The following is a 14,640-nucleotide window of genomic DNA, read 5'->3' as shown; positions in this document are numbered from 1 at the left end:
TGAAAATAAACCTTCCTTTAGCGATTTCATATTTAGGACATTATTCATGGCTCTGTGCGATGTACAGTAGGCCCTCATGTGGTTACAGCTACCCAGCTCGCTCCTTTTGATAGCATGTTCACACCTTGATTAACCATCTGAAGGTAGTCCCACCTCACCGGGTGACGTCCAAGGTCTGATATCAGTGCTAGGCAAGTAAAGCTCCCGAGTAGTGCAGCGGTCTAAGGCACCACTACAGACCCTGGTTTGATCCCGGGCTGTTTCACAACCAGCTGTGACTGGGAGTCCCATAGGCCAGCGCACAATTGGCTCAGCATCGTCGGGGTTAAGGGAGGGTTTGGCCGGGGTAGGACGTCATTGTAAAAAAATAACAATTTGTTCTTATTAACTGACTTACCTAGTTAAATATAGGTTACATTTTAAAAAAATTCAAAGGACATTGTATGGTGAGCAGCTGCAACCTCAGCCCCTAGTAATTACAGTCAGAATCTGTTGAAACAGATGCAACAGCTGGTAATACTTGATTCAGCTAGTCGTCACAGTCTGGGTCGTGCTCTGTGTGAATTAAACAGAAGTCCCTCAAATCTCTGATTCATAACACCTAAGAGTCACTCTATCCTTCCTTCTCTGCCCTTAACCTCCCCTCCCTCCACCCATCTCTCCATAACAGGAACACTTAGACAAAACAGAGGGAGCAGATTTGCCTTTAAGTCAAAACACTGGCAAAATGACAGGAATAGCAGGTGTTGTATTTGTCCCCTCTGATCTGAACAGGAAATAACAATGAACTGCTCATACTTTCTCAGAAAATTATATTCAACGCTCACATATTGTTGTACCAGATATTAGTATTTTCTCTTCCCTAAATCTATGGGCAGATTTAAAAAAAATAAAAAAATGTCTAATCTATTTATATGGACATTGGAACAGATGCTTCAAACTTACATTCTCAAAGTGCTGAAGATTTATATATTGCACAATGATGCAATATTCTGAATTACAGAATGTACTTCTAGTGCTTTCCATAATTGATATGCATCAATGACAAATATTTGTGAATATGGTATATTACATGTGGTATATGAACAGATCTGCAAAAACTTTCATGAACCACGTAGAACTTTTGGTTGACCTAAATCACTAAATACTAAACTGAACAAAAATATAAACGCAACATGTAAAGTCTTGGTCCTATGTTTCATGAGCTTAAATAAAATAGCCCAGAAATGTTCCTTTTTTCCCAAACAACTTATTTCTCAACAAATTTTGTGCACAAATGTGTTTGCATCCCTGTTACTGAGCATTTCTCTGTTGCCAAGATAATCCATCCATCTGACAGGTGTGGCATATCAATAAACTGATTAAACACCATGATCATTACATAAGTGCACCTTGTGCTGGGGACAATAAAAGGCCACTCTAAATTGTGTGCCCCACATGTCTCAAGTTTTGAGGGAGTGTGCAATTGGTATGCTGACTGCAGGAAAGTCCACCAGAGCTATTGCCAGAGAATTGAATGTTAATTTATCTACCATAAGATGCCTCCAACGTCCTTTTAGTGACATCCAGTACATCCAACCGGCCTCACAACCGCAGACCACGTGTAACCACGCCAGTCCAGGACCTCCACATCCGGCTTCTTTACCTGCGGGATTGTCTGAGACCAGCCACCCGGACAACTGATGAAACTGTGGGTTTGCACAACCGAACAATTTCCACACAAACTGTCAGAAACTGTCTCAGGGAAGCTCAACTGCGTGCTCGTCGTCTTCACCAGGTTCTTGACCTGTGTCATGACGTTGGCCTGGGGGATAGGTTTATGACAGTCATAAATACCTCTTCCCCCCTTCTTCCTCCTCAAACATGCCCTCTTCTCCCTTCCTATATAAGCCCTTGACGACAATATAACTTCCTGTTCCGAGGATATGAGGGCGACGGTCCTATGTCAGAATGGTTCAGATAATAACTACAGAACGAAGCCAAGATCAGCATGAGCTTTGGTTGCGAATGGTATGAACTTTTGAACTCTTATTCACTACAGAAGTGATACCTCCTAGCTGTTGAGTTAGCGACCGCAGCTGCAAATGCAGGTTAGGAAGGAACAGACAGAGTATCCCGTCTATCACACAACGACATTACTACAAGTATTCAATTGACAACCAGAGACATTCTTCAAAGGACAGAGGACTCGGTTTGGCAACACGGCCTACCATCTACCACCAACCTACTGAAGCGCAGCTCAGAGTAAATATTTATTGCATTTTCCTTTTCCAAATGGGCGGTAATGACCAACTTAGAATGCATAAGATACTGTATTTACGATAGCACAGCTTCGCCTTTGTTCCTGTCTTCCCGCTCTTTCACTCAACCCAGCCCCTTTTCCTTTGTGTAACAAGCCGTCATATCTGTTCCGCCCGCTAGGGACATTTTCCTTTATGACGTAATTTGTAATCAAGTTATCAAATTGTGTGTATGTGAATTCTGTGTGATTAGTTAGGTATTTAGTAAATAAATAATTAACCCCAATTTTGTATTGCTGATTCAAATTATTAGCCAGGGTTCTTGCAGATAAAATAATTTACAACTTTCAGATTATGAGACTGAAGTAAGATGAAGATTAATGTTGACTGCTATTGATGTAAAATATTACTAGTTCTTTATGAGTTTATTCGGAAGATAACAGCTCTATAAATATTATTTTGTGGTGCCTGACTCTCTGGTTAATTACATTTACATGATTAGCTCAATCAGGTGATATTAATTACAGAGAAATTATTTTATAGAATATCAAATCAAATCAAATGTATTTATATAGCCCTTCATACATCAGCTGATATCTCAAAGTGCTGTACAGAAACCCAGCCTTAAACCCCAAACAGCAAGCAATGCAGGTGTAGAAGCACGGTGGCTAGGAAAAACTCCCTAGAAAGGCCAAACCTAGGAAGAAACCTAGAGAGGAACCAGGCTATGTGGGGTGGCCAGTCCTCTTCTGGCTGTGCCGTGTGGAGATTATAACAGAACATGGCCAAGATGTTCAAATGCTAGTAAATGACCAGCATGGTCAAATAATAATAATCACAGGCAGAACAGTTGAAACTGGAGCAGCAACATGGCCAGGTGGACTGGGGACAGCAAGGAGTCATCATGCCAGGTAGTCCTGAGGCATGGTCATATGGCTCAGGTCCTCTGAGAGAGAGAAAGAAAGAGAGAAAGAGAGAAATAGAGAGAGCATACTTAAATTCACACAGGACACCAGATAGGACAGGAGAAGTACTCCAGATATAACAAACTGACCATAGCCCCCCGACACAAACTACTGCAGCATAAATACTGGAGGCTGAGACATGAGGGGTCAGGAGACACTGTGGCCCCATCCGACGATACCCCCGGACAGGGCCAAACAGGAAGGATATAACCCCACCCACTTTGCCAAAGCACAGCCCCCACACCACTAGAGGGATATCTTCAACCACCAACTAACCATCCTGAGACAAGGCCGAGTATAGCCCACAAAAATTTCCGCCACGGCACAACCCAAGGGAGGGCACCAACCCAGACAGGAAGATCACATCAGTGACTCAACCCACTCAAGTGATGCACCCCTCCCAGGGACGGCATGAAAGAGCACCAGCAAGCCAGTGACTCAGCCCCTGTAATAGGGTTAGAGGCAGACAATCCCAGTGGAAAGAGGGGAACCAGCCAGGCAGAGACAGCAAGGGTGGTTTGTTGCTCCAGAGCCTTTCCGTTTACCTTCACACTCCTGGGCCAGACTACACTCAATCATATGACCCACTGAAGAGATGAGTCTTCAGTAAAGACTTAAAGGTTGAGACCGAGAATAGCATGTTTTATCAATTAATCCGGCATAGCCAAAGACACAATATTATTGGTGCCCCATGTGAGGAATCTAAAATAGAATGAGGGTTTCATTTTGATTCAGCCTGTATAAAATTGAAAAACAGATTACATAATATACCAAGTTATTGTACACATTTTTTGGAGTGGTAGACAAAAATTATTGGGTGTGTGTGTGCGCTGAATATTCCCTGCATCCATGTTGTTCTCTGACGTAGTCAGTGGGGAACGTAAGCGAATACATTTCTGTAGGAGGGCCGAGAAAGCTACTTAAAGAAATCTGAGAAATAGAGTGTTTGGCCAAACGCAGGGCTATTTCTGCCTGGCTCGTTTCAGACACGGGTAGGCTCGGACATTATTAATTTCTCGAGCGAGGACAAAGGGCCAGCCAATTGAAATTCAGGAGATAAGCTTGACCAGAGATATATATCTCTGTCTCTCACGCGAGTAGACCAAGGCGCATTTTGTTGTTTGCCACGTGTTCCAGTTACCAAAGGAGGGTTTAGCTTGCATGCTAAAGCTAACAAGGGAAAATAGCCACGTTGAAATCCCTCCGCCTTGCAAACGGAAGTTTCGCTCCGGATAGTTCCGTTTGATTTCAGCGCGTGAAATCATTGATCATGTGCCCAGTATATTCGTTCATGAAGAATTATTCAGGTCACACTCAAGTCATTACTTATGATATCCAGACGGATATCAATGTCTTATCCAATTGAACTAATAAGTGTAAATCTGGCAATTTACATTCTGAAATAGATATTTTAAATAATATCCAAATTGATGAGTTTTCTAAATAAGACATTGTAAACTTTTTCCAAACCAACCTAGATGAAGCAACTTCTCAGGTTAATTAAAGTTTAATTCCCAAATAGCCTATACAGGTCTGATTAATCATTAAATCAGTCAAATTTGGTTTTTGCAAAACCATTCAGTAATCCAGTACTGACAGAAGCCCCGCCCAGCGGGAATCCCATGTGGTTTCGGCCTTAGGGAGAAGTGCCACAGTGTTGAATGTGCCCAACATTTGATCTACTGTTTACACTTATGATATCCAATCAATGGAGATTGTATGGATTATCGTCACATTCAATTTAATAAGTTAAATTGTTGAACATAACTTAATGTTCTTCCAATCAAATGAGACACTTTTAAACTTCTCATTTTAACCTAGATGAAGCAACTTCTCAGGTTAATTAAAGTTTAATATCCAGATAGCCTACAAAGGTAGGATTAATCATTGGCATTGATTAATTAATTAAATTTGCTTTTGCAAATTCATTCACCTCCAACTTCCACATTACTGGTACAGTACTGATGGTTCGTCAACATCTATAAATAGATTAAACTTGTCTTTGCAGCTTCCGATGAATTCCAAACCCAAACTTTGAAAGAAAATAGGAAAATCCTTCCTCTAAATGTTTCTAATAATGTGCAGCTATTAAAGGAGGTGGTCACGACTCCTCCACTAATTAGTGAACCGCCACCCATAAAAGGATTGATCTCTGACCTCAGCAGCGATACCAACCCTAATTATTCCATTAGCGAAAAAAACAGCCGAAATTGCGAACGCTCTCCAAAATCAACCATCAAACACAGGCTTTGTGACGGTTCTCCCCACTTTTGCACTGATGTATCGCCATAAAAATGTGACATCGGTCCAATACCACAGTGCACAGCTGAAGCACGTGCCAGACATGGCTAACATGAGGGGACAGGTGGAGAGAACTGAGCAACTATTGACAAAAGCAGGAAATTAAAACATTCTGCTAGTCGAGGAACTGCGTTTGAAATCTGAACAATTACAAATAATTGCAAATACTTATGACGATGAACGAGCACAAACTCTTCAACAAAATTGTTGTCTCCAGGAACAACTCGATTTAGCCAAAACTAAATACGAGGTAGTCCACTCCAAACTAGATACATCTGTTGAGTTATGTGCAAATAGGAGCGCGCAATTTGATAACATGCAGGTAGTTAAGTTGAACGTTACTCAGAGTAATACGGTTCTACTCAGAATTCTGCAGACCAAAGAAAATCAATTGATGAACACAATGACTAAGTTGGATGACAAATCAGCAGAACTCATTGAAGTCGCTGACCAAATGAATGATGAGAGAACTCGGGTGATGAAGATGGAAATCTTGATTTCTAAGCAAGAGGAAGAAATCTCATCACTGAATCTCTCGCTCAGTACTCAAGACCTCTATCTGCAAACCATGACAGATAAGTTTGAGACCGAAAGGAGCAAGTGCGACACTCACTTGTCCAAAATCAGCACTCTAAGCGCTCAAGTGGACTCTGCAATGCAGCAGAATACCACCCTTAGGTACCATCTGGAGGAAATCCAGAATGGTCACGCTCCACAGCGTGACAACCCATCCAAGCCACCAGAGCCCTGCACTCAAAGGAGTGAAGACAATTGGTTTCAGACATTGCCTCCATCATGTGTCCCTCAGTCTTCTCCTCTTGGCCTTTTGGCACTGAGTAATATGGCGCCTCTCGGCCAACAAAGCCAAAGCTTGGCTTCTCCTCTTGGCCTTTCGGCCTCACTTTCTCCAAAGGATGAAGCCAACCCTCTCCGCCCGCTTGACGCGGAATACCTTGACAAACTCGTCAAGAATTTCCGAACCTTTGACCCCGTTCCAGGTCCGCCAAACGATACTGAGACGTTCCTACCTGACATAGAGGACGCGTTGGGTGGCTATCCGGACGCTACGGGTTCTGACAGGGTTTACCTGTTAAAGTGAACGTCGAATAGACACGTGACGAGGTTCATTCGTCTACAACAGCAACACATGCTAAATGACGCTAAACTTGCCACAGCTTTGAAATTAGAATTCAGTGGTTCCGCGACTCGCAAACACGATATCTCACTGGCTAACACGGTCAAACAAGCTCGGAATGAACACCCTCAAGCTTACTATCATAGGCTTCGTTCAGCTTACTTTGGCCTACTCACTGAAACAGGCATGGGAGACCTGTTACCATTTAAACAAATGTTCCTGTCGAACATGTATCCCACCTTCATTACCTACTTGGGCCCTGCCGCCCACGTTGGCTTGCCTATCTTACAACTCAGAGAGCTTGCAAGCACAGCTTTTGAGGCATCAAAAGCTCGCAGCGCTAAGAGCCCTGACCACTCGGTTTTGAAGTTTGACCAGGAGCACTCATTCCAGTTAGAGGGTGCATTATCAGGTATTGGAGCGTTAAGAGATGACGCACAACAACAGTTTCTACCACAAAACCATGATTCCAATAACCTCTGCGGTCTAAATAACTGTAAAGTACGTCGCCATCAAAACGACTACCGCTACAAATCAAATCAAATCAAATCAAATCAAATCAAATTTTATTTGTCACATACACATGGTTAGCAGATGTTAATGCGAGTGTAGCGAAATGCTTGTGCTTCTAGTTCCGACAATGCAGTAATAACAAGTAATCTAACTAACAATTCCAAAACTACTGTCTTGTACACAGTGTAAGGGGATAAAGAATATGTACATAAGGATATATGAATGAGTGATGGTACAGAGCAGCATAGGCAAGGTACAGTAGATGGTATCGGGTACAGTATGTACAAATGAGATGAGTATGTAAACAAAGTGGCATAGTATAGTATAAAGTGGCTAGTGATACATGTATTACATAAGGATACCGTCGATGATATAGAGTACAGTATATACGTATGCATATGAGATGAATAATGTAGGGTAAGTAACATTTATATAAGGTAGCATTGTTTAAAGTGGCTAGTGATATATTTACATCATTTCCCATCAATTCCCATTATTAAAGTGGCTGGAGTTGAGTCAGTGTCAGTGTGTTGGCAGCAGCCACTCAGTGTTAGTGGTGGCTGTTTAACAGTCTGATGGCCTTGAGATAGAAGCTGTTTTTCAGTCTCTCGGTCCCAGCTTTGATGCACCTGTACTGACCTCGCCTTCTGGATGATAGCGGGGTGAACAGGCAGTGGCTCGGGTGGTTGATGTCCTTGATGATCTTTATGGCCTTCCTGTGACATCGGGTGGTGTAGGTGTCCTGGAGGGCAGGTAGTTTGCCCCCGGTGATGCGTTGTGCAGACCTCACTACCCTCTGGAGAGCCTTACGGTTGAGGGCGGTGCAGTTGCCATACCAGGCGGTGATACAGCCCGCCAGGATGCTCTCGATTGTGCATCTGTAGAAGTTTGTGAGTGCTTTTGGTGACAAGCCGAATTTCTTCAGCCTCCTGAGGTTGAAGAGGCGCTGCTGCGCCTTCTTCACGATGCTGTCTGTGTGAGTGGACCAATTCAGTTTGTCTGTGATGTGTATGCCGAGGAACTTAAAACTTGCTACCCTCTCCACTACTGTTCCATCGATGTGGATAGGGGGGTGTTCCCTCTGCTGTTTCCTGAAGTCCACAATCATCTCCTTAGTTTTGTTGACGTTGAGTGTGAGGTTGTTTTCCTGACACCACACTCCGAGGGCCCTCACCTCCTCCCTGTAGGCCGTCTCATCGTTGTTGGTAATCAAGCCTACCACTGTTGTGTCGTCCGCAAACTTGATGATTGAGTTGGAGGCGTGCGTGGCCACGCAGTCGTGGGTGAACAGGGAGTACAGGAGAGGGCTCAGAACGCAACCTTGTGGGGCCCCAGTGTTGAGGATCAGCGGGGAGGAGATGTTGTTGCCTACCCTCACCACCTGGGGGCGGCCCGTCAGGAAGTCCAGTACCCAGTTGCACAGGGCGGGGTCGAGACCCAGGGTCTCGAGCTTGATGACGAGCTTGGAGGGTACTATGGTGTTGAATGCCGAGCTGTAGTCGATGAACAGCATTCTCACATAGGTATTCCTCTTGTCCAGATGGGTTAGGGCAGTGTGCAGTGTGGTTGAGATTGCATCGTCTGTGGACCTATTTGGGCGGTAAGCAAATTGGAGTGGGTCTAGGGTGTCAGGTAGGGTGGAGGTGATATGGTCCTTGACTAGTCTCTCAAAGCACTTCATGATGACGGATGTGAGTGCTACGGGGCGGTAGTCATTTAGCTCAGTTACCTTAGCTTTCTTGGGAACAGGAACAATGGTGGCCCTCTTGAAGCATGTGGGAACAGCAGACTGGTATAGGGATTGATTGAATATGTCCGTAAACACACCGGCCAGCTGGTCTGCGCATGCTCTGAGGGCGCGGCTGGGGATGCCATCTGGGCCTGCAGCCTTGCGAGGGTTAACACGTTTAAATGTCTTACTCACCTCGGCTGCAGTGAAGGAGAGACCGCATGTTTTCGTTGCAGGCCGTGTCAGTGGCACTGTATTGTCCTCAAAGCGGGCAAAAAAGTTATTTAGTCTGCCTGGGAGCAAGACATCCTGGTCCGTGACTGGGCTGGGTTTCTTCCTGTAGTCCGTGATTGACTGTAGACCCTGCCACATGCCTCTTGTGTCTGAGCCGTTGAATTGAGATTCTACTTTGTCTCTGTACTGGCGCTTAGCTTGTTTGATAGCCTTGCGGAGGGAATAGCTGCACTGTTTGTATTCGGTCATGTTACCAGACACCTTGCCCTGATTAAAAGCAGTGGTTCGCGCTTTCAGTTTCACACGAATGCTGCCATCAATCCACGGTTTCTGGTTAGGGAATGTTTTAATCGTTGCTATGGGAACGACATCTTCAACGCACGTTCTAATGAACTCGCACACCGAATCAGCGTATTCGTCAATGTTGTTATCTGACGCAATACGAAACATCTCCCAGTCCACGTGATGGAAGCAGTCTTGGAGTGTGGAGTCAGCAATCAACCTGTTCACTACGTTCCTGCACCCAACCCACACAAAGTGTCAGAGCACAAGGGTAACAAAGGGTTGAAGGATGATCAAAACGTAGACCAATGTTCTCCAGAAGATCCACTACATGAAGAACTAAAACTAGAAACATTTGAGAAAAGGGTAAAAGATAAGTCACAAGGACTAAACGGGGAATTACTGGACACCAGGTCCGCAGGAATTAACACCCATAGCAAGGACGTTAAAATTCAAATCTCTCCCGCTCTCACTCGAGACCCTATCCAGGGCCCGCTTGATCAAGAAACAAGCCTACAGGCTTTGTCTATAGACTGTGATACAAAGGTTGCGAAGAAAAAGGTAAATTGCTTCGTTAAAGCCAAGCCCACTCAAAATCGGAAAAGTCGATCTGTTTCCACCTTGAACAGAATTGACACATCACGTCGTTGGGAACGACCACTCCACTTTGTGGGGAATATGTCCACTAAACACGAATCGAAACGCCCATACCTGGAAACAGTCCTGGAGGACTGCTTAACTTGTCATGCGCTAATTGATTCGGGTGCGACAATATCACTCATCTCTCAAACATTGTTTGATGATCTAAAAACGGCTTTGAAGCCAACTAAACGTTGGTTAAAAGTGGAACGATGCCACACTACACTTTGAGGGGTCACTCAGACTACCTCGCCTCTCACATTGAGAGTCATGCTAAAACTACACTTCAAGGACGTATCGCTCGTCCACCCTGTGTATGTTACCAGCCTCAGAACTGTACCCCTGCTACTTGGAGCAGACTTGATGGATCGGTTACTCCCATTGATGGATTGGAAAACCAACCAGGTAGGGTCACAGGCTTCAGTGCCTTCTCCACCGACCACATTGTCTTCCCCTAACGCTAGCTGCAACGCAGTCATTCACGAGGGGTATCTGTTCAAAGCACCCCTTGGGGAAAATACATTTAGAAACCTCTTGGTGCAGAATCCAATCCAAGGAGATATTACGATATCTCGACACATTCCATCAGCCAATCTGATTGACCATTCTTGTCATGATTTCGAGCCAGCTGTCTCTGTGAATGAGCAACTTCCTCCTCCTTACAGTCGCGCAATACGGTAGTTGAGATGAACTTATCTTGCCCTTCGGACACTTCCGCAAACACGGCGGCCGTTTCAGCCAGAAAAACATTGATGCGCAGAGTATACTCTGCTTCCGATGACACACCTTCCGCTTTGTGGGGGACTGTTAACCCTTACAAAGACACTAATGGCGTCAGTCCAGCAACTGACCCGATGACTCCCACTGGTGAAACACTTTGCAATATCACAGACCGATATCCTCGTCTCAGTTCGCAGGTACTGAAGAGGTTGCCACACGTGGACACGGTGGTGACTGACATGCCTCTACAGCCACTGAGGGTGTTGAAGCACAAACACCAGGAGATTTGGTTGAAAGGTTACAGCCACTTTCATAATAATGCAGCCACTGACAACTGGTACATAGGGTCCGAACCTTTCATTTGCGCCTCGGATACCAAGACCACATGCTGGTGGGGGGGATCCCGAGACACACATGGAGGGAATAGTAGCCCAGACCCATGATGAGCCTTATCGAGGCCGGTGGGGGGGTCGAGACTACGGACAACACCGTACGAGGCCGCCAGAGCAAAAATCTAATCTAGTTGTAAACTCCCCTTTGAGAACAGTGAGGAGCAGACAGGCCCCTAGACGGGGATTATTTTAGAACACATCTAAGATAGTACTGAGGTGTACCCCACTGGTCGTAAAGGAAGTCCAGTGGACTTGTCTACCTCCAAAACAAATGGCAACAATAATCATTCCTTGCCATGTGTAGTAGTCACTACAAGACAACTAGTAAAATGCCCTAATCATGTATTCGTGTAGGATAACATTTCAGAATAAATCGGTAGGACAACTGGACCCCTTGAGTACCAGTACCAATACCACAGTCAGTCCAGCAACACTCAGTAAGAGGATTAGTAACCTCACAAGTTAAATTGCTTTTGATAACAGCAACATAGGAGTCACCCAGAGTGCAACACTGGGAAGGGAATCTCCATTGCACTCTTCCAATGGTTAACATACAGTGCCTTGCGAAAGTATTCGGCCCCCTTGAACTTTGCGAACCTTTTGCCACATTTCAGGCTTCAAACATAAATATATAAAACTGTATGTTTTTGTGAAGAATCAACAACAAGTGGGACACAATCATGAAGTGGAACGACATTTATTGGATATTTCAAACTTTTTTAACAAATGAAAAACTGAAAAATTGGGCGTGCAAAATTATTCAGCCCCTTTACTTTCAGTGCAGCAAACTCTCTCCAGAAGTTCAGTGAGGATCTCTGAATGATCCAATGTTGACCTAAATGACTAATGATGATAAATACAATCCACCTGTGTGTAATCAAGTCTCCGTATAAATGCACCTGCACTGTGATAGTCTCAGAGGTCCGTTAAATGCGCAGAGAGCATCATGAAGAACAAGGAACACACCAGGCAGGTCCGAGATACTGCTGTGAAGAAGTTTAAAGCCGGATTTGGATACAAAAAGAGTATCAGACCACTGCAAATCTACGAAGACCTGGCCGTCCCTCTAAACTTTCAGCTCATACAAGGAGAAGACTGATCAGAGATGCAGCCAAGAGGCCCATGATAACTCTGGATGAACTGCAGAAATCTACAGCTGAGGTGGGAGACTGTCCATAGGACAACAATCAGTCATATATTGCACAAATCTGGCCTTTATGGAAGAGTGGCAAGAAGAAAGCCATTTCTTAAAGATATCCATAAAAAGTGTCGTTTAAAGTTTGCCACAAGCCACCTGGGAGACACACCAAACATGTGGAAGAAGGTGCTCTGGTCAGATGAAACCAAAATTGAACTTTTTGGCAACAATGCAAAACGTTATGTTTGGCGTAAAAGCAACACAGCTGAACACATCATCCCCACTGTCAAACATGGTGGTGGCAGCATCATGGTTTGGGCCTGCTTTTCTTCAGCAGGGACAGGGAAGATGGTTAAAATTGATGGTAAGATGGATGGAGCCAAATACAGGACCATTCTGGAAGAAAACCTGATGGAGTCTGCAAAAGAGCTGAGACTGGGACGGAGATTTGTCTTCCAACAAGACAATGATCCAAAACATAAAGCAAAATCTACAATGGAATGGTTAAAAAATAAACATATCCAGGTGTTAGAATGGCCAAGTCAAAGTCCAGACCTGAATCCAATCGAGAATCTGTGGAAAGAACTGACAACTGCTGTTCACAAATGCTCTCCATCCAACCTCACTGAGCTCGAGCTGTTTTGCAAGGAGGAATGGGAAAAAATGTCAGTCTCTCGATGTGCAAAACTGATAGAGACATACCCCAAGCGACTTACAGCTGTAATCGCAGCAAAAGGTGGCGCTACAAAGTATTAACTTAAGGGGGCTGAATAATTTTGCACGCCCAATTTTTCAGTTTTTGATTTGTTAAAAAAGTTTGAAATATCCAATAAATGTCGTTCCACTTCATGATTGTGTCCCACTTGTTGTTGATTCTTCACAAAAAAATACAGTTTTATATCTTTATGTTTGAAGCCTGAAATGTGGCAAAAGGTCGCAAAGTTCAAGGGGGCCGAATACTTTCGCAAGGCACTGTACATGCCACTAATAAATAGAACCCTACGTCCAGGAGAAAAGTTATTAGGTGTCATGAACCACGATCACACCACGTACGACTGGTCTAATACTTAGAGTACTTCCGTCATGAGGTTAGCTCCTCCGTGGATAACATAGCTATGAAGTATACTTCTTCATACCTACCGCCACTACAATAGTGGAAGACAGTGACTGGTAGTAAAACCACTACAGACTCCCTCGACACCAATTCTGACTGACCTCCAGGCATTGACCTGAAAATTACCTGACTACGTCAGACTCATTCTGAACAAGTTGTAATCTGCCAGGATACTTGGTTTCCTTCCCTTGACATGTGTGCTTGCGTAAGCATAAACTCACATGCACAACAGAACATCCAATTAGAATTTATGCTAGGATCACTTAAGGGTCCAAGCAAAATACCAGCCTTAGTAAAGTTGAACATTTATTTTGAGGCCTTTAACTCTACAGCTACAGCACTCACCAGTTGTCTTCTCAGAAGTCCGTAGGTCATCCCTGTAGACTGCCCAAAACTAGTGCCTTACAGCTGTAGACTTATCATAGTTATCAACTTAGGATAGTACCCTAAGCAACACCCCGCAAATTAGGAAAGCCCTAGATATGACATTAGACAATGCCATGATAGGGTCATTTTGCCAAGACCATGGACGTAGATAGAATACAGTCCAAGTAGATGATTAAGGTGGCATAACTATATTTTGTTAATAATAATTAATTTTGTTTCATTTTCTTCGGCACATAGAACGTGATAGAGCCATAAACAGCTTCCCCATACATCCATCAGGTAGTGCCACAACGCCGCTCATTTGGGAGGAAATGTAATGATATATTTCATGAGTGTGTGTGCGTTGTTAACATCTGCCTAAGTTACTGCCCAGATCTTCCAGTCTGGATGACCAGACGACGGGTCCGGAATGGCGATCCCAATCCGGACATCCGCTGCCCAGCCATGTAGCGGACTTCTTCATTCGCTCAACTGCGTGCTCGTCGTCCTCACCAGGTTCTTGACCTGTGTCATGACGTTGGCCTGGGGGATAGGTTTATGACAGTCATAAACACCTCTTCCCCCCTTTTTCCTCTCTCTACCCTACTGAGGTTACATTTAAAAAACCCTTGGTTAACATAGAGATTCTGGGAACATCAGAATGGGGGAAAATGAACTATATTCTGGTAATCTGAACAATTGAACACATGCGGTGGTACTTAAAACCTCTTCGGGTTACCCCCCCTTCTTCTCAATTTCTGCCTAAAGACATACCCTAATCTAACTGCCTATAGCTCAGGCCCAGAGGCAAGGATATGCATATTCTTGGTATCATTTGAAAGGAAACACTCTGAATTTTGTGGAAATGAGAA

The sequence above is a fragment of the Oncorhynchus mykiss genome, chromosome 24 (genome assembly GCF_013265735.2).
Source record: "Oncorhynchus mykiss isolate Arlee chromosome 24, USDA_OmykA_1.1, whole genome shotgun sequence".
NCBI lineage: Eukaryota > Metazoa > Chordata > Actinopteri > Salmoniformes > Salmonidae > Oncorhynchus > Oncorhynchus mykiss.
This window is presented reverse-complemented; position numbering follows the sequence as displayed.